A 25,018-nucleotide genomic window follows, 5' to 3' on the forward strand; every position below is an offset into this window, starting at 1 on the left:
CAGGGGAGCCGCTCTTCTGCACAAGGGCCAATTTAGAAAAATGTGGAAAACCAAGTTTCAGGCTCCATGGTAGATAAGTACCATTCCAGATGGAAATAGCAAGATGTGACCCCATAAAAAGTGGTGAGCGCACGTGAGCCATCCCCCCACCCAGAAAGGAATTCCGAGAGCCAGAGCTCACCCCACACCCATCCAGGGGCCTGGGAGGCCTGGAGTGATGGCCCTGCGGGGGTCCCACTACCCAGGAAAATGGGGAGAAGGGCCGCTGGTCATACAGTCAAGGCCCAAGGAGGGGAAGAGACCTGCCCAGGTCACCCAGCACAGGAGGGCAGTCGGGTGGGACCCAGGCCTTCAGGCTTGTCACAGGCCCCCTTAGGACAGGGGCACAGGCCTGCCTGGGAAAGAAGCATCAGGAAAGTGAATAACCCTGAAGACAGGGCCAAGTCGGCTGGCTGGCCGAGCCTCAGTTTCCCTTCTGTGGAACGGGGGACGGCACGGTGCCTGCTCACAGGGTCTCTGTGAAGCTAGAGATGGTGCTGCTGTGGTGCTGGGGAGAGCCCTCCTGGTCCTCCTTACCTGGGAAGTGGCCGGAGGGCCCTGGGCGCGGCTCTCAGTCCCATCCTGAGGGCCGATGGTGCCTGTCTAGCTGGGTGGGCTGCTGGTCCCTGCGGCCCTGACAGTGGCAGCTACACAGCTTGAAAGATGGGCCAACTCCCCTTCCCAGACACTCTGGCCCATTGTCCCCCACCACGCACCCTGGGCTGGCTCCCTCTTTCCTTCCTGCCTCCTCTTGTCTCTGCTTCCCCCTACCCGGTGTCCCTCTCTTGTCACCTCCTGTCCCTCTCTAGGACTTGACCCCCACCTTTCTCTCTCTCACTCACACACTGTCTCTCCCTGCGTGTGTCTTTCTCTGCCTCTCCCCCAGGCCCTCAGGCCCTGAGCTCAGGTCTAGCCCTGTCCAGGGCCACAGGGCCACAGGGCCACAGGGCCACATCTCTCCCAGCCCTCCCACCCTCACAGTGATGTTCCAGCCCCAGCTCTGCTCACAGTGGAGGAGCCCAGTTACAGAGCTGCTCCTGCTGGCATTTACTGCTGCATCGCTGTTCCCCCCACTTCCCAGGCAGCACAGCAGTCTCACCTTGACCTGTTTGTGGCCCAGCCTGGACCCCAGAGCTGCTGCAGGGCTGGCTGCCTCCCCCACCTGGAAGGAGGGAGGGCCCCGTGGGCTCCAGGGACAGCTGGCGCAGAGTGGAGTGGACTCTTTTTATACCCAACACCTTCTCCCTGGCAGTGGTGGCACCCCACCCACTGACCCTGCCCTGCCCACCTCAGAGTCAGGAGGCTGTGGGAGGATGAAGGGCGCTCATGGGGCCCACTGAGAGCACTGCCGCCCTCAGCCCCCCTCAGGGTCTGCCTGGAGCCGGGACTGCCGTGCAGCTGATGCGGGGCAGGGGCATGGGCCTGGTCAGTGCAGGGCCTCTCGCTGGACACCCATGGCCCCCACTGCACCTCATCCGTTCCTCACCATGAGACATGCCACTTCATTCTGGTCATCTAGCTCACGACCGGACACCCCTGTGACTGACAGGCCCCACATGCCCAGTGAGGGTTTACAGACTGAAGCAGCACAGCCATCACTAGATCTAGACACAGGCTGTACCCACCACCCAGGAGGAGCCCCAGGGCCCCTGCAGTCACTGCTGCCCTGAAGGGGTAACCTTGCATCTGCCCTGTCATCTTAGTTCCTACTGGTTTGTGAGTTGTGTGCCCGTGAATCACTGCATGCCCCCAAGAGGGTGTGACCACTGGTCCTCCAGGAAGCAGACACTGACACAGAGAGAACTGTGACAAATTCATTAGGGGTGACAATAGGAGACAACAGCGGAGGGGGCAGGATGGAGCAGGGAAACATTCGGGTCGTAATGCACCTCCGACATCTTCTCTAAACACATCATTGTCACAGCTGAGGGGCCCCTTCAGTTGTCAAATGGACTGTGCTGTAAGGCAAAAAGAGTTATTTATTTTAATAGGATCTTATTTTTTCCCGATTTTGTCTTCTCTAATGTATGTATGGCCTCTGACGGACACTGTAGTCTGTGTGTGCATCTCCGTGTCTATACAGAATGAAAATAATTATTTTCACATCTCAGACACAGATCTCAAAATGTGCACATTCTCATTATTATGGTTCCTTCTTTAACTAGTAAGACCTAAGATTTAATAGAAGAAAGGGACCTTTCGCCTTATCTTTAAAGCAGAGAATGGTAAGCTCTGGGCCTGAGCTCTTATATATTCAGCTTAATTTAATGTACTTCCTGAGGTCTCTTTTGATGATTCTGTGTGCAGACACTTTCTTTTAAACTATGAGAATGCTGAGTGAGAAATATGTCCCAGTCATTTTGCAATACAATGTGTGTGCTTGACCCAACCCTCCTCACAATGACGTCAGGGACCAGCGTTACCCCCCCGGCTCACAGACAACAATGCTGAGACCCTGTGGGGGCCCCACTGAGTCTTGGTGTTAGGGGATGAACTGCAAGAACTCAAAGAATCAGAAATTGGATCTTGTGACATAAATGTGGAGATGCCAAGCTGACAGTGGGCATGGTGACAGGAGGGAGCAGGGGTGTGGGGACAGGGGTCCTACAGGGGGTCTCCTGATCACCCCTGAATTCCCCCTAAGAACCTGCCTCATGCTGAAGGGCAAGGCACCTGCTCAGCTGATCTAAATCCTGCCTGCACTTTTCAAATCACTGGGGCAAAAGAAAACTTCAGCCACACAAAATACCCTGAAAAAACAAGCTAAATTTCAGTTTCTCTGATATCCAGAGATTTCATCCAGATCCAGAACTTTCAGAAACCCAAGAGAACAATCATCTTTACATGAGGCTGTGAACTGAGGGCTTTCTGGAGGCAGTGGGTTCTGAAGGGGATACGTGCATGGCTGCACTGAGTCCTCTGCACACACACGTGGCTCTGAGTGCACCTCACGCTGCATTCACATGGCCTGCCTGAACTACCTGCCCTGCTGGGAGTGACCTTCCAGCTCCATCTGAGTGAACTCAACAAAAGCCCACTGGGCAGCCCCTCAATTTCTTTCTTCCCATCCACACCCTCCTATTCACTCCTGTGTGGCTCACGTGTCCCTCTTCTGCACTCTGAGGCCCTGCATGGGCACATCTGCTATGGTGACAAGCTGTCTGTTGTGAATGTCTCTCTCCCTCACTCGCTCCCTCACCCCTCGAGGCAACCCCATGAGCCCCTGAAGTTAGGGGTGTGCTTCACCCCTCACAGAGCACATCACATGGTCCATGCAAGAGGCACATCTGCCAAACTGGGACTTCAAATTCATTTGATATTCTGTCAAAAGTCTCTTCTGTTCTATAAAAGAGACAACTGCTTCCCAGGTCAGGACGGGGAAATGACACAGTCCATCAGATGTGTGTGCTGGGAAGCTAGACAAACGTCACAATGTCCCAAGTCAGCTTTCCTCAGGCATCGCAAGGCCCTGGAGTGCCATCTCCCCTTCTGCAAAGACTCGACAAGGGAGCAGAAGCACATACTCTCATCTTACCGAGTGCTGAAACTGGTGGTGGTGGGGGTGGCAGTGGCTGAGACCGCAGAAGCCACAACAGAGGTGGGGGTGGGGGTGATGAATAGCCTCTGAGAAGTGACGCTGGGCGGCCCATCGGGTGAGGTACACCAGGCGGTCCTGGACAACTACCGGGACCTCTGGAATCCACAGTGACCTGCAGAATAGAAGAGAGAGCTGTGTTGGATGACAGACAAAAGGAACAACACCTACAGAACCTGAAACCCAATGCAGCAGATGTCAGCAACGGGCACCTCCCCCTCCACCGGGTGAACAGACAGCAGCACACGGCCACACACTCGACCTTGGGGATAAAACACTGTTGCCACACAACACCACCGGTGTCTGTAAGTGGAAGGAGGCGAGAGTCCTGCCTGAGACGATGTACAGAGGTTCCAGCAAATTGATAAAGTAGGACCTCCCAAACAGGAAGCCTCTCTGTGCAGGACAACCCACCCTGACACCTTTCCCAGCTCCACAGAAGCATGGTCTGCATGAACCAAGAACACAGACAAAGAAAGGAAGTGAAGGCCCAGTTTTCCACACATAGAATCAGAGACGCACCTGGGTACTTCCTCTGTCTGCAGGACCCTGCCAGGCCCTCTGCTCCCACTTCACAAAGGGCCCCCCTGCGCCCTGCAGGCGCTGCACCTGGGCGCAAAGGGCTCTGGGGAGCTGGCCTTCACGGAGTCCTGCGGGGGAGCCGGCAGAGTGCTCCTGAGGGGACACTGCTGTCCTCAAAAGGTACTTAGGCTCCCCCACAATCACCCTTATTCTCAGGGAAGTCTCAACATTAACTTTGCTATGCAACACACACTACATTTTTCCTATGGGAAAGTGAAGTGGGAGATCTCAAATCCCACAGCTAAAACCAAAGGGATTTTACCTCACGCAGAAAACCGCACGGTGTTTGATGATATACAGGAGCATCACTGAGAGCTTCCGGGGGATGACCGACCTGGCGCTGGGTGGAGAACACAAAGTCAGGGGTTTTGTGCCAAACAGAATCCCCCTGCAAGGAAACAGACATTTTCACTGCTGGCTTTTTCAATTCCAGCCTCTGTTTCCTACTACAAATGCAACACCTCTGAGAGTCGGGCTTTTCCTCCCAGCGTGCAACTGGAGGGAGCGTGCAAGGCACGTTGACCTCTCGAGGACAGACCGTGATGGGTTGTGACATTTACTACACCCAAGAAGACTCAAACTTGCACAAAGCACACGGCATAAAGCTGGAGGGAGGGCTTTGCTCATTTCTCACTTACGAGGACTTTAACGGACATTCTAACCAGGAGAATCCCCTAGCCTGAGCCAGGAAACCAGTCAAGGAATGACGATAGGAATCTGTCCCAATGACCCAGGAGCAACCCCAAGAGGAGGAGGTCAAAAAGGAGCCAGCCGAGCCAGAAGAAGTCAGTGTGGAGCGAGGGCTCACCCTCCTCGTGCTATTTCGAGAAACACACCCTCAAAGTCTGCGCTCCTCAGCTTCTAAGCACTCCCCCATGGCTTCTGTAGGCACCACCCAAGGTGACTGGGGCTGAGGGGAGACGGCCACTGGCTCCTGGGCAAGAGTTTGAATTTGAAAAGTAATGGCACGCCAGACCCGTCGCAGAACACACAATCTGGGGACGAGGGCAGGAGAGGTTGCTGGGAAAAAAACAGGGCACATTTCCCAGACACACTTCCAACCGAGAACGACCACCCCATTTACCTGGGCCTCCATGGTCCCCTCACTTCGGATGCAGCTGCGGTGCCGCACTGGAGCTGCACCACATGCTGAATCGAAGAAAAACCACAGAAAGGTTTGAGGATTTGTCTTTTCTGCCTTGACTTTTCTTAAGCATTACAATTCTCCCAAGCATTACTTTATCGTATTGCACTCTTTCCCACAGCAGAGCAAGGTGGTTGCAGTTCCCCTGACTCTTCCTGTGTAGATCACATTCTCCTTATTGTGGTATTTTCATTAGTAATCATCCATTGTGCAATGTCATGGCTCAAAGTAGCTGGAGAAATCATTAATGTACTTACTCCTAACATTAGGCTCTTCACATCCCCTGGTTTCTAAAGACTTCTATATAATATTAAAACTCATCTTAGTCTCCCTACTGCTGTGATCCCCCTGGTCTCTTAGCTCAATAGATGTCAACTTCCTCTATGATGTCATTTAGACACCATCACAGGAGTAAAATTTTCAAGAGTTAAGAAGTCATTTAGACATCAGAAGTCATTGTGTTTATTCTTAGTTGAATTTAAACCCACATCACATCCTGGTATTGAGAAAATATTACAAAGATAACTAAAATATAGTATCTTACCTCTTGGCATTGTCATCTTTTTTACCTAGGAGAGGCAGAAACATTAAATTTGAAGTCAAAACATATAATTAGTAAATATGTGGTTTCTAATAAATTATCAAAACAGTAATCCATAGAAATTACCATTATCACTTTGGTTCAGCATAACGATTTATATGATTAAAAATCAGGAAAAATCAAAATTTCCTACTTAAGGCATGATCTTTCACTAACACCATTTCTGACAGCACACTTGGTCAACAGCTTATTTTTAAGCAAAAAAATCTGTCTACATTCTATTAAATAAACACCAATCTATTCAATTTTCATAATGTATATTCATGTTCATTAACACTGAACTATATCATTTTCATAGTATGTTGTAATGCATCATTTATCTGTTTTTTTGTTTTGTTTTGTTTTGTTTTTTGTCAAACCAAACATCCACACTTAAGTCCAGAACATGGATTGTTGTGTAACCTTCGAGAGAGGGAGAGAGACAGAGAGAGAAACTAAAAGAAAAATAAAAGCAAACTCCTTATACTAAGATGCACCCCTTCCATTCAATGAAAGGTTTTCTCAACTCTTAGAGCTGACTGTTGAGTTGATAAGCAATTGTAACATATGAGGTCATAAGATTTGTCAAGACCACTAAAAACATACGGACATCAAGTGAGACATCAGAAGAGAACGAAAAGTGAGCAATGGCTGTAATGAAAGCACACACAGCAGCAGGAAACACAGTGACCATTGTCAAGAAGCAAACGTGCTTCCTGACTCAGACATGAGTCATCATCTGAGGAATAGCAGCTCAGTAAAATGCAGGCAGGACTCCACTTTAATACTATGTAAACACACATTTTCATGACCTTTAAAACGTATTTCTTCATTCAAAACTTTAAGTGATATCAGAGACTGAAGCCAGCCTATAACCTTGCAAAGATATTGGAATATCATACAGTGTCAAAGCTCCAGTGGCAATAATGTGGTGATAGAAGAATGCACCCACAGAGGGCAAACAGGAAGCCACAGATGTTCCCTTCACTTCACACTTGCTCAGGGAACACTGAGCATCCCTGTCCCCTGTCACCCAACACACAGGTGGGGCAGGTGGGGAGAGAGATGGGCTCACCAATACTTAACCTTTCTGTTTTGTTATTGAAGAGAAGAGTTTATAAATTGTCATTTGCTCATTGAGAATATATTGTTGTCTTGCTCAATGAGTTCTTACTATAAAGATAGTATTTTGCAACAAATTTCCATTTCAAAACTAATTTCTGTTCAAGTTAGTAATCTAAAAGGTAACAAAGAAAAGACTCCTGGATTCTGGTCCAGGCAAGGAAATAAAATGTTCAGTGACTATAAAAATTCCTGTTAGGTGTGATTAAAAGGACACTGTCAGGTAACTTTAGTAACACTCACAGCGAGGACAGTCCTCCAGACAAATACAAGAAAAACAAAAATTCCCCAGGAACCAGCAAAAACAGTTAGCTTCCACAGAATTTCATAAACATCAGGCCCAGGATGGAAAAGGTCAGGCAGAGTGTGGAAGACCTGAAATAATATTGGAGATAATGAGGAACCTCAAAGACATTCACAGTGTATCTGTCACAGAGAATCATCTTTAGAAACCATCAACCACACCCCTCAAATAGCTCCTCAGAGAGGCGAGAAGGGATACTTGAGTTCAAAAGGATTGGGAGGACGCTGTATTGTGGGTATGTTTACTGCCTTCATTTGGTGATAGTTTCATTGCTGCTCACATATGTCAAATATCAACAAGCTGTATCATTGAGAAGGTGATGATATTACATGTAAATACACCACACTAAAGCTTCAGAAAAATATGATGCACAAAATGTTACAGATTTGACTTTGCTGACAGGCACATTGCAAATATTTTTAAAACAGTTAACAGAACTTAACTTATGAATGCAGAAGCCAACTTGAAATTGAAAATAAGTAAACACAAACCTACAGGGCATGGGAAGCCTACATCTTCTATTGTATATTCATGAAGTACCTGGACAAACTCCTATGAAATATCTCCAAAAATACACCCTAAACATATGGGGGGAAAAGCGAAGAAAATATGTGTTAAAATACAGAGAGATGTACAGAGATGTATTTGTACGTTTATAGATTAGACATGAGTGAGAAAGCAGAGCAGCTCTTATAATAGTGCCAAAATTACCATTCCAGCAAAAATCAATGATTTATTTCAGCCCAACTTTCTAAAAACCATGGAGGTTTCCTTCAGTGTTCAGTTTGATTCTGAACCAGAGCACGTAATGTCAGACTTCTGAAATAAATAAGGATTTGTATAGTTAAGTAATCTTGTATAATATGATTAAAACTCTAAGAATAAAGTTACATAAAAAGAGAATTCAAAATAATCAGTACAAATAATTCACATGCATATTTCACAGTACTGCACCTACATCCATTAACAGCCACCATGAAAATCAATTTGTATTTCTGGAATGTACTGTCACCAAAACAAAAGGCAAACACATAGTTTTGTAAAAACCAGATTTATAATATAAGTCTTATAGGAGGAAATAAATGCGCAATGTAATTTGTACTAATCTAGACACCAAGTTTCAGTCTTGTGCAAATAAAACCTCTCTAGAAAGCAGCCTCTGAAATCAGTAACACTGTCATTGTCAGCTCTCACAGTTGGGGTCAGTAAAACATGTGCTGCTGGAAAACATGCACTGTCTTTGCATAGCTGCCATCTGAGAGAGCAGTGGGTCTCAGCACAAAGGAGAGACATGCAGATCAAAGGCACAAAAACAAATACCATCTAGTCACTAACTGGTAAAACCCCCTCCATCGTGGGCATGCTTGTTACACATGGCACTGTCTGAGCACTGACGTCAGTAGCTGCCTCCTACCTAGAGTCTATCCACCAGGGCCGATGGACTCAGGTTCTGTCAGCAGCCATGAGCAATGGTGAAGGACAAGTTAGTTTAACCAAATGCTCAAAGATGTGGTAGGGAAAGAGGGCTTAAGTAACCTATGAGAACTCAGCCTCATTCCCTCTGAGGGAAAAAATTCCAACAAAGATGACCTAGAAATGCCCTCCTTAGTAGGCTCAAAAGACACAGAACAGACTCTTCTTTGGGTGGAGTGTTCATGTGGCGTGATTCTGCCTCAGTGCAAGGATTGTTCCTGACACTCAATTTTTCCAGGTCTGTAAGAATCTGCTGCAAGCCTATCAGAACAAACCCACTTAAATCCATGAGGTGTTCTTTTTTCTTTTTTGGGGTGTGGAGGTGCTTTTTCCTGATAAGAGTGAAAATTTCATAGCATGTATCTGAATTTTCTTTATATTTGGACAATTCTAAGGACATGAAGGACCCTTTCTGCTTTGGGAAAAATCAACACTCTGCACATGGACACTTCACTAAAGAAAGGATGACAACTCATCCACCTCCTGGTCATGTCACTCCTAGGCATTTCCCCATTATAAACATCCCAGCAGGTTGCAGCCACTGATTTTCACATCAGCTAGGATCTTAGGGCTCCCACCAACCTAACTGGACATAGAGTCCCCAGGGGTAGCCTCCAAGAGGAGAAGGAAAGGGATGACTCAGAAGTTGCTAGATGTCCAATAGAAATAAAAGCAAAAATAAACAAATGAGATCTAATTAAATTTAGAAGCTTTTGCACAGCAAAGGAAACCATAAATAAAACAAAAAGACAACCTACAGAATGGGAGAAAATATTTGCAAAAGATGAGACTGATAAGGGCTTAATTTCTGGAATATATAAGCAGCTCATATGACTTAATAAGAAAAAAATAAACAACCCAATCCAAAAATGGGCAGAAGACCTACACAAGCATTTCTCCAATGAAGACATACAAATGGCCAATAGGCACATGAAAAAATGCTCAGTATCGCTAATTATCAGATGCAAATCAAATGCAAATCAAAGCTACAACGAGGTATCACCTCACACCAGTCAGAAGGGTCATCATTCAAAAGTCAACCAACAATAAGTGCTGGAGTGGCTGAGGAGAAAAGGGAACCCTCCTAACACTGCTGGTGGGAATGTAGTTTGGTGTAGCTACTATGGAAAACAGTATGGAGATTCCTCAAAATAGACTTACCATATGATCCAACAATCCCATTCCTGGGCATATATCCAGAGGGAACCTTAATTCAAAAAGATACATGCACCCCAGTGTTCATAGCAGCACTATGTACAATAGCCAAGACATGGAAAGAACCTAAATGTCCACTGACAGGATAAAGAAGCTGTGGTATATTTACACAATGGAATACTACTGATCCATAAAAAATGATAAAATGATGCCATTTGCAGCGACATGGATGGATCTGGAGAATGTCATTCTAAGTGAAGTAGTCACAAAGCAAAAGAAAAATGCCATATGATATCACTTATATGTGGATTCAAAAAAAAAAAAAACTTATTTACAAAACAAAAACAGACTCACAGACATAGAAAACATGATTACCGGGGGGAAAGGAGTGGGAAGGGAAAAATTGGGAGTTTGTAATTCACAAATACTAATCTATATAAAGTAGATGACAACTAGTTTATACTGTACAGCACAGGGAACTATATTTAATATCCTGTAGTAATTTATGTTAAAAAAGAAAATGGAAATGAATATATTTATGTTCCTATATGACTGAAGCATTCTGTTGTACACCAGAAACTGACACAACATTGCAAACTGACTATACTTCAATAAAAATGTTTTTTAAATTATAGGGCCACTGAATACTTTTGTTACATTAAAATGTCTCAAAATACACTTCAAAGAAAAACAAAAGTTGCTAGAAGTTAACAAACCAGAAAGCACAGAACAAATGACATTTCACTGTTCAACAGACCAGCACCAACCCAGTGCTGAGACACCACAGCTCCCAGGGCTGCCACACATCACCACTAGGAAGAGTGTACACACAGGAGAGCACACTTCACAGGGACTGCACCCAAACATGCACAGCTTGAAGCAGGATCTTGACAAGATTTTCAGGAGCCAGTCTAACTATGACTTGAGTAAGTAACAGTTTCTCACTTTGTAAAAAACAGCTTTATTGAGATACAATTCACACATTCTCCCATTTTAGGCATACAACTCAATGGCTTTTAGTACATTCACACTTCCTTCTTTGATGCAATAAAGTAACTATTTCAGGTTTCTTCCCTGTCAACCTGCTGTGTTTGGTCCAAGAGGTCGTGAAAGGACCCAGATCTTGATGAGGATGCTGGTGGCCATGGCCACTCCAGGCTGGTCAAGAAACCTGTCCTGAGGCCCTTGGTCTTCACCAATGATGCGTTCCCATCAAGGACCCCATGAGAAAGCAGCTATTTAACCACAGTGTGAGAGCCCAGGACTAAGGAGGTAACCCCTGATGCCTGATGTTTACTCACAGTTGTGTTTTTATATCCACTACACTGCCAGCACGTGGGGCCAGGAAAGCAGCCCCATCAGCTCCATGTCCGGGTCCCCTCAGGGCCCTGGCAGGAGGTGGGGTGGGAGGGGAGGGGAGGAAAAGGGATGAGGAGGGGTGGGGAGGGGTTGGGGAGGGAGTGTGACAGGAAGAGGGGTTGGGCACTTGGGAGAAGAAGGGGGTCACGGAAAGGATGACAGTCAATCAAGCTCTTGAGGGGAAGAAGGAGGGTTCAGTCAGCGGAGTAGGTCAGCAGGTCAGGAAAACAGCAGTTCAAGTGGACTCTCAGGAGCAGTTGGAGACTCCAACTGCCTACTCCAGTTTGAACGATGCCTTAGCAATGCCATTGGCTTTATGCCCCCTCTAGACCAATCACCTGCCTTTGCCCCTGGCATCTCACAGTGGACATTCTGGGTAACCTCACTTTTAGAATACACCCCACCTAACTGATCCCCCCCAACCAACTGCCATCCAACCCTGGGGTCCTCTCTGCAAACTTTCCTGACCTTATGCTTTCTGGCCCTGCCCAACCCAGGTTCCCTGACCCCCAATTCTGGGTGCTCCCTTCTCCTCCAAATTCCCAGGGTTTCCCTTGGGCAGTGGCTGTAAAAGATGTAAGGTAAAGAATGACAGAACCAAGAGGAATCAAATATACAAGCAGAGTGGGAGGTCTTCACTCCCCCTCACTCAGCACTTCATACAAAAGGCAGAGAGAACATCCACAAGATGGAGAAGATCGAAACAGCAAACCATCCTAATCACATCACCACACCCATATGGCCGTCCTTATCTATAGTAAACCTGTAGGTGACACATTCATTTCAGGTACATGCAATACATGCATAAAAATAAACCCTATTATTTTTGCCATATATATAACTATACAGTGTAATTATATATTGTCACACCCTGTACTCTGCACTCGGGTGACTCACGTACACCCAGATCCAAGGAGGCAGAAACTACCCGGGTGGGACAGAAGCAAAGTTATGCTTTGGGGCAGTACTGGCTGTGAGGGGGACAGAGAAATCCTTCTGGGGTGGTGGGAAGATTTGGTATCTAGATATGGGGCATGGTTGTGTTCACTCAATCAAGAAATACTGAGCACGTGGGGCCTGCCAGTCTCAAGGGTCAGAGAGACCCTCATATCTGTCCCTGTGAAGTGGCCAACTGCTGACAGTGAGGGATGGATGAGGTGCCTGGAGTGGCCATGGGAGTCCAGTGAGAGGGCCCCGCACTAATCCAGGCTTTGTGCCCCAGCCCTGCCCTGCCAGCTGCCCGCAGGAGCCTCAATTCCAAGCAAACTCTGAGGAGGACTAAGGGCAGCAGCTCCCTCTTAAGTCTCAGGAGCTCAGGAGCTCTTAGTGAGAAACGGGCATGGGACAGTCAGTGGTTTGGGACTCTGTCACTCACAAAGGAGTTGGGTGAAAATACCTGGCTCCTTACATGTCCCTCAATCCAATCCCCCAGGAGCCCCTTAAGCCCACAGGGCCCTCCCTCCTTCCAGGTGGGGAAGGTGGCCAGCCCTGCAGCAGCTCTGGAGTCCAGGCTGGGTCCAAATCAAGCCACCAACAGGTCAAGATGTAACTGTGCTGCCCAGAAAGAGGGGGGAACAGCGGTGCAGCAGTAAATACCAGCAGGAGCAGACTCTGTAACTGGCTCCTCCACTGTGAGCAGGGCTGGGGCCACAACTTGGCCGTGAGGGTGGGAGGGCTGAGAAGGGTGGGGCCCTGTGGCCCTGGACAGGGCTGGACCAGAGCCCAAGGCCTGAGGGCCTGGGGGGAGAGACAGAGAAAGGGACAGGCAGGGAGAGAGACAGCGCATTGAGTGACTGAAAGACAGGTGGGGGTCAAGTCCTAGAGAGTGACAGGAGGTGACAGAGGGGGACCAGGTAGGGAGAAGCAGAGACAAGAGAAGGCAACAAGGAAAGAAGGAGCCAGCCCACAGTTGTCGGTGGCATGTTATCATGTACACACAAACACCGTGCGGAGAGAAGAGAAGCAGTTGTCTGTTTACTGATTCTTGTAAAAGGGTTTATATACGACGTGCACAATGCCTCACATACCACCTAGGTTACAACAATGTTAATAATCTTAAGCTATTTAGGATCCCAGGCTCCAGGTTCCCAGGCTCCTGCAGTAAGCACAGGATGTTACATGATCAAGGACAGATTGTTTTACAAAGTTCATCACAAAACTTCATTAAATAGGCCATCTCTGATCCAGCCGGCCGTGCCTGTCTTAGGTTGTCCTCCTCTGAGGATCTTACCCGTCACTGGCTACCCAGCCATCCATACTGGACACATTAGGCCATCTCTGATCCAGCCGGCCGTGCCTGTCTTAGGTTGTCCTCCTCTGAGGATCTTACCCGTCACTGGCTACCCAGCCGTCCACACTGGACACATTAGGCCATCTCTGATCCAGCCGGCTGTGCCTGTCTTAGGTTGTCCTCCTCTGAGGATCTTACCCGTCACTGGCTACCCAGCCGTCCATACTGGATACATTAAATAGGCCATCTCTGATCCAGCTGGCTACATGACATTTCTCACAGCTTGTTATCAGGTCAGCCCACAGCTTATTCTCTAGAGCCTTCAGGCAGGGGCCTACAACAGTGCATGCTGGGGGACAAAGGGCCAGGGTGGCCTGACTCTGGTAAGGGGCCCAGAGTGGAGGGTGCAGAAAAGGCAGGAATCCTGGCCTCACAGTCCCTCCCGCTCTGAGGCTCTGACCTCCCTGGAGCTGAGCTCCCCAGTGGTCACCATACTTGCAAAGACCGGTACCTCCCATTTTTCTTGGGACTGCTGGTTCCAGCCTCTATGTCTGTCCCTGTTGGGGCTGACTTCCAGGAGAATGGGCTACCCTTGGGGAGGAAACTGGAGCCTGCCCTGTGGGGAGTTGACTCCGACTCCTCACAGACCCAGTGGTGTTGCATTTCCAACCACTGCTAGGCCTTCCTGGCTCCACAGCCAGGCTTCATGCACTATGCTGGCCTCAGGATCCCCCGGCCTGGAGGGACTGAATCCCATCCAGGGTGAGAAGGCTCAAGGATACTGGATCTCCTCCTACTGTCAACCAGAATTCCTTTCAACCCTCAGGAGTTGGGACCCCCTGTAAATTACCAATTAACATCAGGTCAAAGGTATTGAGGTCTCACACTGAGCAATAAAATGTGCCAACTGACCAAATTCAAACTGCAGTGTTCCAATTACACAACACTCTCAATAACCCATTTTATGGATGAGAATTCAGAGGGGTTGTGAGTTAACTAAGGGTCTCAGGGGTGACGAGTGCTGTAACCTTACCTTGAACCAAGATCTACCTTGTAAAGCGATTCCACCTGGAGCCCATCCTGTGACCTGCTCCCTGAGGTTCTGAGGAAGACCACTGGCACAAGTTGTCTCAGGAAAATCCTCTTTCAATGACATTAAGTCATGCATCAGTCAGGACAAACAGGGTGAGGATGTGTTCACGAGTGACCCTGACTCCTAACGAACAGCAAGTCAACTTTATCTCAGGAAACAGGTCTTCTATTATCATTAAGTCAGGCACCAAGGTAAATGAGAGTAAAAACAGGCAGAAGAGAAGCAAGATGTCACAGTAGAAGGAGGCTCGTAGCTCACCCTCTCCCACAAACACACGAAAACTCAGATCTACGGACCTACTCAGCCAGCCAGAGCACCTACCAAACTTCAACACTACATCACCCTCTTTGAAAGACAAAGATGCCAAAAATCTTGTAGGAGAAAAGGAAAAAAAAAAAAAAAGAAAAAGAAAAACAGTGCAGGAGGGAGTGGCAAAGGAGGACTGGTGCTCGTTCGCTGGGATGTTCTTCACTTCCCTGACAATCAGAGGAAACATCAGAGGACCCAAAAAAGTAAGAATGGAAACCCATCGAGATGGAGAAATCTGGCTCATTGGACATGAGGCTCCAAGGACACACAGCGCCCAGGAAGCCACGCCATCTCATCACACAGTCACCAAGAGACACTGACCAGGCAGGGCCCTCAAAGACTGAAAGAATGAAAAAAAGCTGGAGGACAGGACCAAAGGCATTTCTTCCCAAATTCTATCAGCTCTGTGTTTTGCCCACAACCAACCAAAGTGCCCCCCAAGACCCTACCACAAACACCATGGCCGGATGTTGTACCACCTTTCATGGGAGGTCACGGGGCTGGTTTGTGTGTAAGGAATTCCATTCACCAACGATATGGTTTATAACAGGAAATTCAATTTTCAGTCCATTTCACCCACTAATTAGGACTTCACTGACATTGTTATCATTAAATTAACCAGGAGAAAACAATTCAGATACTCTGAGGTAGGAGGGAAAAACACCTCTCAGCCTCCTGGAGTCAAGTAAAACTACACAGTGTTTGTTGCAGAAACCACAGGTCTTAAAAGTTGAGTTTAAAACACACTGCACATCATGACTTTTTCTATGACCACAATCCATCAGTGTGCGCGGAACGGAACCAAAGCAGAACAGATGGATGGTGTCAACCAGGGACAGGCCCTGAAACATTAGCCTGGGCTTGGGGGCCAAAAGGGGGCATCCGGGATGTGCTGTGGGGCTCAGAAACCCCCTGCCAGAACCAAACGGCTTAGTAACAGCACCCCATCCCACCACCTCCTGGGAAATGTCCTCTGAGTCTGGACATCTGAGTTGGGACCTCAGCTGTGCCCCTGACCATCCACACTGAGCCCCACAGGTAGGAGTCGCGGTACCTCATGGTGTCGTGACCCGAGTCCTCCCTATCCTCCTCAGACAGCTTGACGCACACTTTCTTCATGCCCCCGTGGTCGGTCCCGTCCGTCTCACTGTCTTCACTGATGAGCGGGGGCGGCGAGGCCTCCTCGGCCAAGCGGGGATCGCAGGACCCACCTGAGGTGGTCTCCGTGATGGTGGATGGCAGCCTGTGGGGGGGGAAAGACTTTGAACTTAAAGGCACAAGCGCATGGCTTCACTCACTCCCAGGAGGCCCCGGGCAAGGCCCTGACCTCAGGCCACACCTCTGACCCTAAGCAGACCCAAAGGCTCTCTGTCTCTACCCTGAAAATCCTGCCACCAATTCTGCAGATGCGCATACACCAGCCCTCCTGCAGGGGTTGTCAGATGCAAGGGTCTAAACTCATGGCCAAGTGACACCAGGCTCGGGAGGATAGAAGGCGACTGGGGAGCGTGGTCTCTCAGGGCTGCACACGGTCACGGTTGCCCACGACTCAGCTCTGCCACTGTGATGTGACAGCACCAGACACTGCGTAACGGACTGGGCATGGCTATGTCCCAGTAAAACTTTATTTAAAAAAAAAAAAGCCATGGGCTGGATTTGGCCCACAGGCCTTAGTGTCAACCCTGGCATAGAGTGTAGCAGTTAGAAGCATGGGTTTTGAACACAGACAGACCCCAGATTCAAATCCCAATGCTACCGTTTCCTAGTTTAGAGACCTAGGGCTAATTATTAAACCACTCTTGAGACTCCATTTCCTCATCCATACACTGGAGTACGATCACTATGTCCTAAATGCCACACAGATTAAGGGACTTAAAATGTGTTAAGTGCCCAGAAGAGTGTCTGGTGCCTCCTAAGTGATCAGTAAACCCTAGCTGGCACAATCCAACTACATCTCAATGAGGTCAGTACTATGACTAGCCCCACTTCAGCAGATGAGAACACTGAAGTTCAGAGAGGCTGAGTGACTTGTCCAAGGCCACACAGCTAATAAGCGGCAGGGACAGCAACCTGGCACGGGACCTCACATTATTTTTTCATTTATCATGAAGAATTTCTGTCATATACAGAAGAAGAGGGGACAACATGACAAACCTCACGTACCCAGCTGCCAGCTTCAACAATGGCAACTCAGAATCCACATTTCTTCCCTCAATCTTTCCTATACCTTCTTCTCCTTCCAGAGTAGTATTTAAAACAAACCTGAGATACCATATAATTCCCCTGAGAAACACTTTCATATGTCTCTCTAGCACAAAAATACATTTTTTCTAAAGCAGTGATTCTCAACCCGTCCCATCCCCCCCACCCCCACCAGGAAACATTTAGCAGTTTAGTGAGTCTCCTGGCGGGCAAACAGCACCGTCCAGAGACATTTTTAGCTGTCACAGCCGAAGCAGGGTGGGGGTTGTGGGGAGAAACTACTGGCATCCAAGGAGCAGAGACTGGAGTGCCACTAAATACCCCACAGCAAAGAACTGTCCAGCCCCAAATGTCCATGGTGTTGAGGCTGAGAAACACTGTTGTAAACATAACCAGTCTGCTATTATCAAACCTCACAAAATTAATCATCCCATAAGACCCTCTAGTCCCCGGTCCGCGTTCAAATGCCCCTGATGGTCACAAAGGTGCCTTCGCACAGACGGTATCTTAGAAACCGAACCCAAACCAGGCCTACTCACTGCGTTTGGTTGATACGCCTCTCAAGTCCCTTCTCTACCAGTTCCTCCTCCTCCCTGAACCTGCTTCTCCCTTGTCATTTATTTGTTAAAGAAACTGGGTCACTTGTCATCCAGGATTGCCCACCCTCTGGATTTGGCCCATGGTGTCCCTGAGGTGCCACTTCACTTTCCCTACACCCCACATCCTCCAGCCCAGTAGTGAGACCTAAACTTTGAGCAGAGAACGGTGCAACTTCTGTTGGTAAAAACACTTTGTAGGGGATGCTGTATGTGTGTCCGGACACAAGGTACCAAAAGGCACATCACGTCCAGCCATCTCTTTCTGCAATGTTTAAATGATAAAGTTCCCCCAAAACCTTTCACCGAACAGTTCTACCCTCTGCTGAGGATGCTGCCTACATCCATCCTTACATCAGAGCAGCAGTTCTCAACTGTGAGTGATTTTGCCCACTGACAGGGCATGTGACAACGCTTTGAGACATTTTTCATTGTCACAACCTGGGGAGGGTGTGCTGCTGGCATCTAGTGGGTACAGACCAGGGATACCACTAACAGCCTATTGTGTGCAGGATACACTCCAAACAGTGACCCTACCCAAAATACTGACATTGCTGAGGTTGAGAAATCCTGACTCTGAGATGCCCTGCCATTCCCTCCTGGCCCAGGGCTCACCTGTCGATTTGAGTGACATATTGCTTCATCTCCTTCACAGACACATCCAGTTTGGTGAAGAGCTGCAGGTAGGCGTCCTGGATCTCATGGTCCTCCTGCTTGAGCTCAGGCCCCGGTCCTCCTGGCTGAGGACTCCACTGGCTGGCTCAAAGATGCTGTCATTGGGACCTTGGCTTTGGGAGTCCCCATCCACAGCAGGTAGGCACTTCCAGGAGGCGGCAGGCATGGTGCTGATGCAGTGCTGGGTGTTGGACATGGAGTTCAGGTGACCTGCAGTGGAGGGAGAGAGAGCTCACTTACAAACAGCCCCCAGATACTCACAAGCCCCTTCGACAGAGCTATACAAACCCATTTTAAGGATCCCAATGAATGAGGAAAGTTTCCCTTTTAAACAATCTTTCAATACATTAAATTACTTCAATTAGAAAAAAGTTTCCATTTGGCGTTAATATGCTTTTAACTCCTGTGATCTTTTTCCGGCCTAGAATGTAGAAATGATGACTGGTAATCCAGCAGCCATTCTATACCATGAGGCATCCTTCAGGATAAAAGCAACCTCTAGAGATGATGTCATAGAAAGAAGGAGGCTTCATCCCTGATGACTGTGGGGCCACCATTCCAGTCTTGGGCCACTAGCCTTCATACATGCTTCTGTTTGAGTATCTGTAGCGTGAGACCTGACCACAATTTCTGACAGACCCAGTCACCTTGCTCTGGGTCAAGGTCGACGAGGGAGGGTTTGTGACCAAAGCGGACGCTGAAGCACCTACCAACCAAGGGCATGGTCTTGGGGTAGCACACTTCCAGGAGGCTGATGTGGCAATTTGTGGGTCAAAAAGTCCAGGCCACACAGTGGATTAACAGCTACTGAGAAAGGTGGGGGACATGAGGTCATGATGCAGGGCTCTGGGAATTCTGGCCCACCCCGAGTACCCACTTTATCCTGGCCTAGGCCAGACATTCCAGAATTGGACAAAATGCCAAGAGTTCCAAATGGAAGAGTGAATTCCCCTACACTGCCTTTCCCTGCACCCAGATTTCAGGGAAGACCTGGAGAAATCTGAGGCCTCTGGCTACCTCTCCACATTCATTTCCCCACTTTTGCTGCATCTGGGCTGTCCTTCAGGAACCAGCTCTCTCTGACTCACAGTGCATGGGGTTCAGGTAAGACTGCACCCTCTTCCCTGCAGACACTGGTACAGTGCTGGGCAAGGGACCCAAGCCAAGCCACCAAGAGTTCTCATCAAGTCCCCTTTCTACTGGGGTTGCTAACACTAGAGCTCCCGGGGGTCATTCTGTCACTACATGAAAAGAGTGCCTGAGAGCAAAGCCAACACAGAAGAACACAGTCAAGAGAAGGAGGGAGACCCTATTCTTGTGCTAGTGTGAGATCTGTTTGAGTGCCTGGATACTGCCATGCCTGAAGTTTACCTCTGGACTTTTCAGTAATACAAACCAGTAACTTCTCCTGTCTGTTTAAGCTCAGTGGGTTGGGTGCTGACACTTACAACCACAGTAACCCCCGCGGAGACCCTGCAGGATGCGGGCACCTCCTGGCTGCAGGCGGTCCTCTGGCCAATGCTCTCCAGCTCGGTGTCGCAGGTGGCAGAACTCGTAGTGGAACGTGGTCTTCACGACGATGCTCAGGGCTGTCAGCCGTCCACAGTCCTGCACAAAGACTCTGTTGTAAGCGGGACAGGCCTCAGGGACCTACAGAGACATTAACAGCTACTGAGCACTCACTGTGCCCCAGAGCGGGTGTTCAGGGGCTGGTGTGCGGTGACTACTGTATGCCTCGTAGTACCCCGTGAGGTCAGGTGTCTTACTGGCCCACTTAGCAAATGAGCAAACTGAGCCTGAGAGATAGGAAGTCACTCTCCTAAGTCCCACAGTTACCAAGTGGTGGGGCAGGGACTAGAAGGGCTCCAGGTTAACTCAGGATGTGGGGAGAAGTCTGCTACACCCCCCTGGGGAGGACACCACCCAGCGAGACCTTGGTGGTGAGGCTGAAGATCCGCATGGCTCCAAGACCTTCTCCAGCATGAGGCACTGGACACCTGCTGTGCTCATGCACTCACGCACCATGCCCTGCTCCAGGTGCACGCTGTCCTCGGTCAGGCTCACCGCAGGGCTGTCCTCATGTGGGCTCAGCTGGAGACCCAGGGACAGCAGGGGGAAGACTGGAAGCCAAAGGGACGGGCAACCCTGAGGACGGGGCACCAACCCACACCAGGCCAGCCCTCCGACCCAGCACCGAGGACGGCTCATGTTGGATAGATGGCAAGACCGAAGCCTGTGCTGTAGCTCTGTTCACTTTTGCCAGCCCACTATCACTCATTCTTTGTTCTAGAAGATTTCCCTTCTAAGAACCAACCCTTGAGCCCCATTCCCAGTCTATGTGGCTCACAAAAGCGGGCCCCCAACACACCTTCCCCTAGAGGCGAAGGCCTGGCCAAGGAGGATATTAGATTTGCCCTATTCAGTTCCCCTGTTGGTTCAGGAACGAGCATGTGACCCAAGCTGGACCAATGAGAGTCAGTTCTGGGGCTTTGGCAGGATCTACAGAGAGGAGACATTCTCTTTCTCAACTACATTCCCAGTTACCAGAGCCACCAGGTGCAGAAAAATGCATGTGAGGAGGAAAGCGACACAGCGGGAGCAGAGCTGAGAACTGGAGAAAAACAAAGAGCTTCCTCACTATATGAGGTGCTGGATTGAGCCAGACCTGAAGCTTGTTGACCCTACTCATACTTTTCAGTTTGCTGAGCCAATGTTTCTATGTAGCTGAAGTTAAGTCTAATTACCATAAGCCCAGAGAGACTGTGGCTCCTTAGTGGCCACATAGCTAGGTAGTGACATATCTAGGAAGCAAGCAGGCACCTTCTTGGAGTGAAATGCTTTCCCCCAACCTGCTCCAAAGAGAACCTCTAAACCCACACACCATCACTCTTCCTCCCCTCACCCTCACGCTATGTCACCACTTGTCAAGTTTTTCTTCTTTTGTTCACTGTCTGGTTCCCCTCACGTCAGTGCCCTGAGGGCAGGAACCACGTTCCCCTTGCTCACTGGTGTCTCCTCAGCTCCCAGAACAGGACCCGGCACATAGCAAATGCTTCTACTTGTGGAACAGAAGGACAGAAACCACCAGCTCCTCTTAGCGTGGTTTACCACCATCATCAGGGGTCACCGATGTGCCGGGGAAGGAAGCCCAGAGCCTTTCCTGTCAGAGGGGCATAAGCTGAGCTCAGAGCTGCCAGCTAGTCTCTCCCCTGTCCCCATCAACCTGTCCGCTTAGGATCCCTCTGCCAGGCTGTGTGTGTTCCAGCAGTGGGGGACGGTTCCCCAGCCACCCCTGTACACCCCAGTTCTTTGCTAACCCCAAAGTTACCAGCAAGGAGCCCAGAGCTACTGGACACAGAATCATCCAAAGCCTCTGGTCTTTCTACAGCCTCTGTCCCCAGCCCAGCCCAGCCCAGCAGAAGTACAGCACAGAGTCCAGACAAGTGACTGCAGAACAGAGGCTATTTTTCAGACTACAGGTATTCACTGAGTGCCTACTATATGCCTCACACAGTTCTAGGATCAGTGGATACAGCAAGAAATAAACAAAACCTCTGCCCTCAGGAAGCTTATGCTCTAGAAGGGAAAATAAAGATAAGCAATAAACAACTGAATGATGTATACTAATTCATACACGTGGTGAAAGAAAATAAAAGAGAATAAGGAGTCACCGAGGGACAAAAAGGGCTTAACCACAGCACTCCATGTGGTCTCTCTAGGTAACATCTGAGCAGAGAGCTGAGTGAGGTGAGGAGTACAAGGTGAGAAGTACTTGGGGGAGAGCAGTCCAGGCAGAGGGAGCTGCAAGTGCAAAGGCCCTGGGGCATGCATCCATTTGGCATTTAAGAATAAGAGGCTAGAGTGGATGGAACAGAGAGGGCAAGTGGGAGTGATGAGAGGAGAGGCTGGGGAGACTGGTCGGGCCTGGAAGACTATGGGGAGGGCTTGGTCTATGCCCTACATAGGGTGGAAGCCATTCCAAGGTTCTGTTCTATTTTTTGAGAATACCCCACAGAGGAAGACGTAAGGCAGGACAAGGAGATGAGTGAGCATGCTACTGCAATAGTCCTGGTGAGAAATGGTGGTGGCTTGGACCAGGCACAATGGAGGTGATGGGAAGTGGTCAGATTCAGGTCATGTGGGGATGGCACAGCTAACGAGGTCTGCTGCTGGAGCTGAGGTGGTGGGACAGAGGAGAAAGAGAACAGCCAAGAAGGACTCTGAGTTTGGGGCCTGAGAATCTGGAAGGATGGAGACCGGACAATGAGGGGAGGAACAAGTCTCAGAGGAAGGTGAGGAGTTCAATTCTGGCCACACTAAGTCTGTGACGCCTGTTAGACATCCAGGGGGTGTCGGGGAGAAAGACAGGACTGGGGTTCGGGGCTGTGGCTGGGCTGGAGAGATGTGGGAGCCCCTGGTGGGCAGAATAACAATCCCTGAGCGATGCCCCCATCCTATCCAGACCCTGCAAGTACGTGGCATTCCCAGGCTAGGAGGAAGTATGGCTGCAGCTGGAAATAAAGTTGTTAATCAGACGACTTTACAATGAGGAGAGTAGCCATGATTATCCAGGTGAACTCAGTGTAAACACGAAGGTTCTTCTGTCCACTTACCGGAGTTTGGCTGGTGTTCCTCTCCGGCACCCTCGTCATTGGGGTCCTCACGGTGGGCCTCCCAGGACTCCTGCACATCCTTGTGTGTCTGGTAGGCCCACTGGTATGGTCCCTGTGAGGGGAGCAGAGTAAGAGGGGCAGCCAACATGCCAGGAGCCCAGGTGCACACTGTTCCCCGATTCCAAAACTCAGGCTTTTAGCCTGTCGGCGACACCAACTTTGTACGCCCTCCCAGACTTTGCTCTGGAGCGTTCCTGAGGGACTTCCAGTCACAGTCAGTGCTCACCCTCTATAATCTACACTCTACACAGAAGTGAGGGAAGTGAGGAGCATTTGAAAATGTAAATTAGATCCACAGGAGGAGAAACCTTGTCTCCCCTAGGGCCCCAGGGCCGAGAAGTGTGCCAGGCATACAGTAGGTGCTCCATAATCACTTATTAAGCGAACCAGTGATGGAGCATGCCACATAGAACCCTGGCCCCAACCCAAGTATAACATCAAATTTTACCATTCACATGACTATTTGCCCAACGTGCCTGCGTGGTAAGAAAAGAATGTCATATTACACCCATTTCACAGCTGTGAAAACTGAAGCCAAGAGGTTTAGGGAGGCAAAGGGATCATAGAACCCAAGCCCAGCTCAGCCCTGCCAGGTAGGCAGGCAGCCCCACCCCACCCAACATATTGTGGCACCTTCCATCTTTTCCCCTGAGAAAGCTCGGTGGCCCTCACTACCCCTCCCCAACAAACAGGGCTTCCCTGATCCCCTTGGCCTCTGGGTAGCTCACCAGGGCCTCTTCCCAGTGGCTCCGGAATGCCTGGAGGTGTTCCGGGACCTCTGGCGCACCGTCACTCATCACATTGTTGCCGTTGGCCTTCAGGATGCACTGGTCAGGACAGAGGCCTGAGGCCGCAGCCTGGGAGCCTGAAGGGGATGGGAGTGCTTGAGGCGAAGAGAGCCTGAGGCAGCACCAGGCAAGGGCCAGTAACCACGTGAACGCTGTCTCCCAACCGCCCCACCACCACAACTCCCCAAACACCACCCTGGAGCCATTCTCCACCCTACTCCAGTGGGCACGGACACGGACTGCTCTTCCCACTTTGCAGAAGAATCTGAGGCTCAGAGAAGAAGCAGCTTGCTCCAGGTCACACAGCCAGGAAGGCGGGACTTGAACCCAGGAACATCTCACTCTAGGGCTTTCTCTCCATTAAAGTCCCACATCCACCTGTCATCCTGGAGTCAGCATCAACCCCATTTTGCAAACAGGGCAACAGAGTCTCAGAGAGGCAAAGGGACTCTCAAGCTCAGGCACCTAGGACAGGCCAGGTTTCAAACACAGGTTTCCCAGACCCCAAATGCGTGTTCTTTCAGCTGACCCCCTCACCCCTCATCCCTCACCCCACCAGGGGTGGGGCCGTCTGCGCTCAGCTCACCATAGTGAAAAGCCACCAGACAGCGGACGCACAGCCCAGCATCCAAGGCTCCTCCACGGCATGATGGCCAGGGCTGGAGGCCGTCCCAATTCCCACCTGGGCACAGGCCTGCACCCCAGCCCCGTGCCCAGGGCCTCCTCTGAGCCGGGGGTCAGGGTGGTCCCAGGCTGCAGGCTGCTCGCCAGTGGGCCTCGGGTGGGTGATGGCACGCATGGTGATCTGGACACCGAGGGTGGGAGGCCCTGGGCACGGACGGCAGGCAGTGGCACCAGTGGTGGGGGAGGAGCGCTGCCCTGGGAGAGCCAGTCAACTTGCTCTGCTCCCATCTACCCCACTGCCTGGCCTGCAGGAGGCCCCTTCTGCCCTAGCTTCACGAAAGCACTTCTCCCGGTCAGCCTGCTCCTTGGAGGCGGGCGGGGGCTGGTCACGGGGTGGCAGTGGTGGCGACTGCGGGATTGGGGCTGCCCTGTGTGACCACCGGTCATTTGCTCCCATATCCCACTGTCCCTGCCG

General features: G+C 49.8%; 1 pseudogene; it reads right to left on the minus strand.

Moving 5' to 3' along the window:
• Positions 1-1,850: 1,850 nt before the first annotated feature.
• Positions 1,851-24,718, minus strand: LOC105081510 (phosphatidylinositol 3,4,5-trisphosphate-dependent Rac exchanger 1 protein-like; annotated as a pseudogene).
• Positions 24,719-25,018: the final 300 nt, after the last annotated feature.

This window comes from Camelus bactrianus, chromosome 29 (genome assembly GCF_048773025.1).
Source record: "Camelus bactrianus isolate YW-2024 breed Bactrian camel chromosome 29, ASM4877302v1, whole genome shotgun sequence".
Lineage (NCBI taxonomy): Eukaryota > Metazoa > Chordata > Mammalia > Artiodactyla > Camelidae > Camelus > Camelus bactrianus.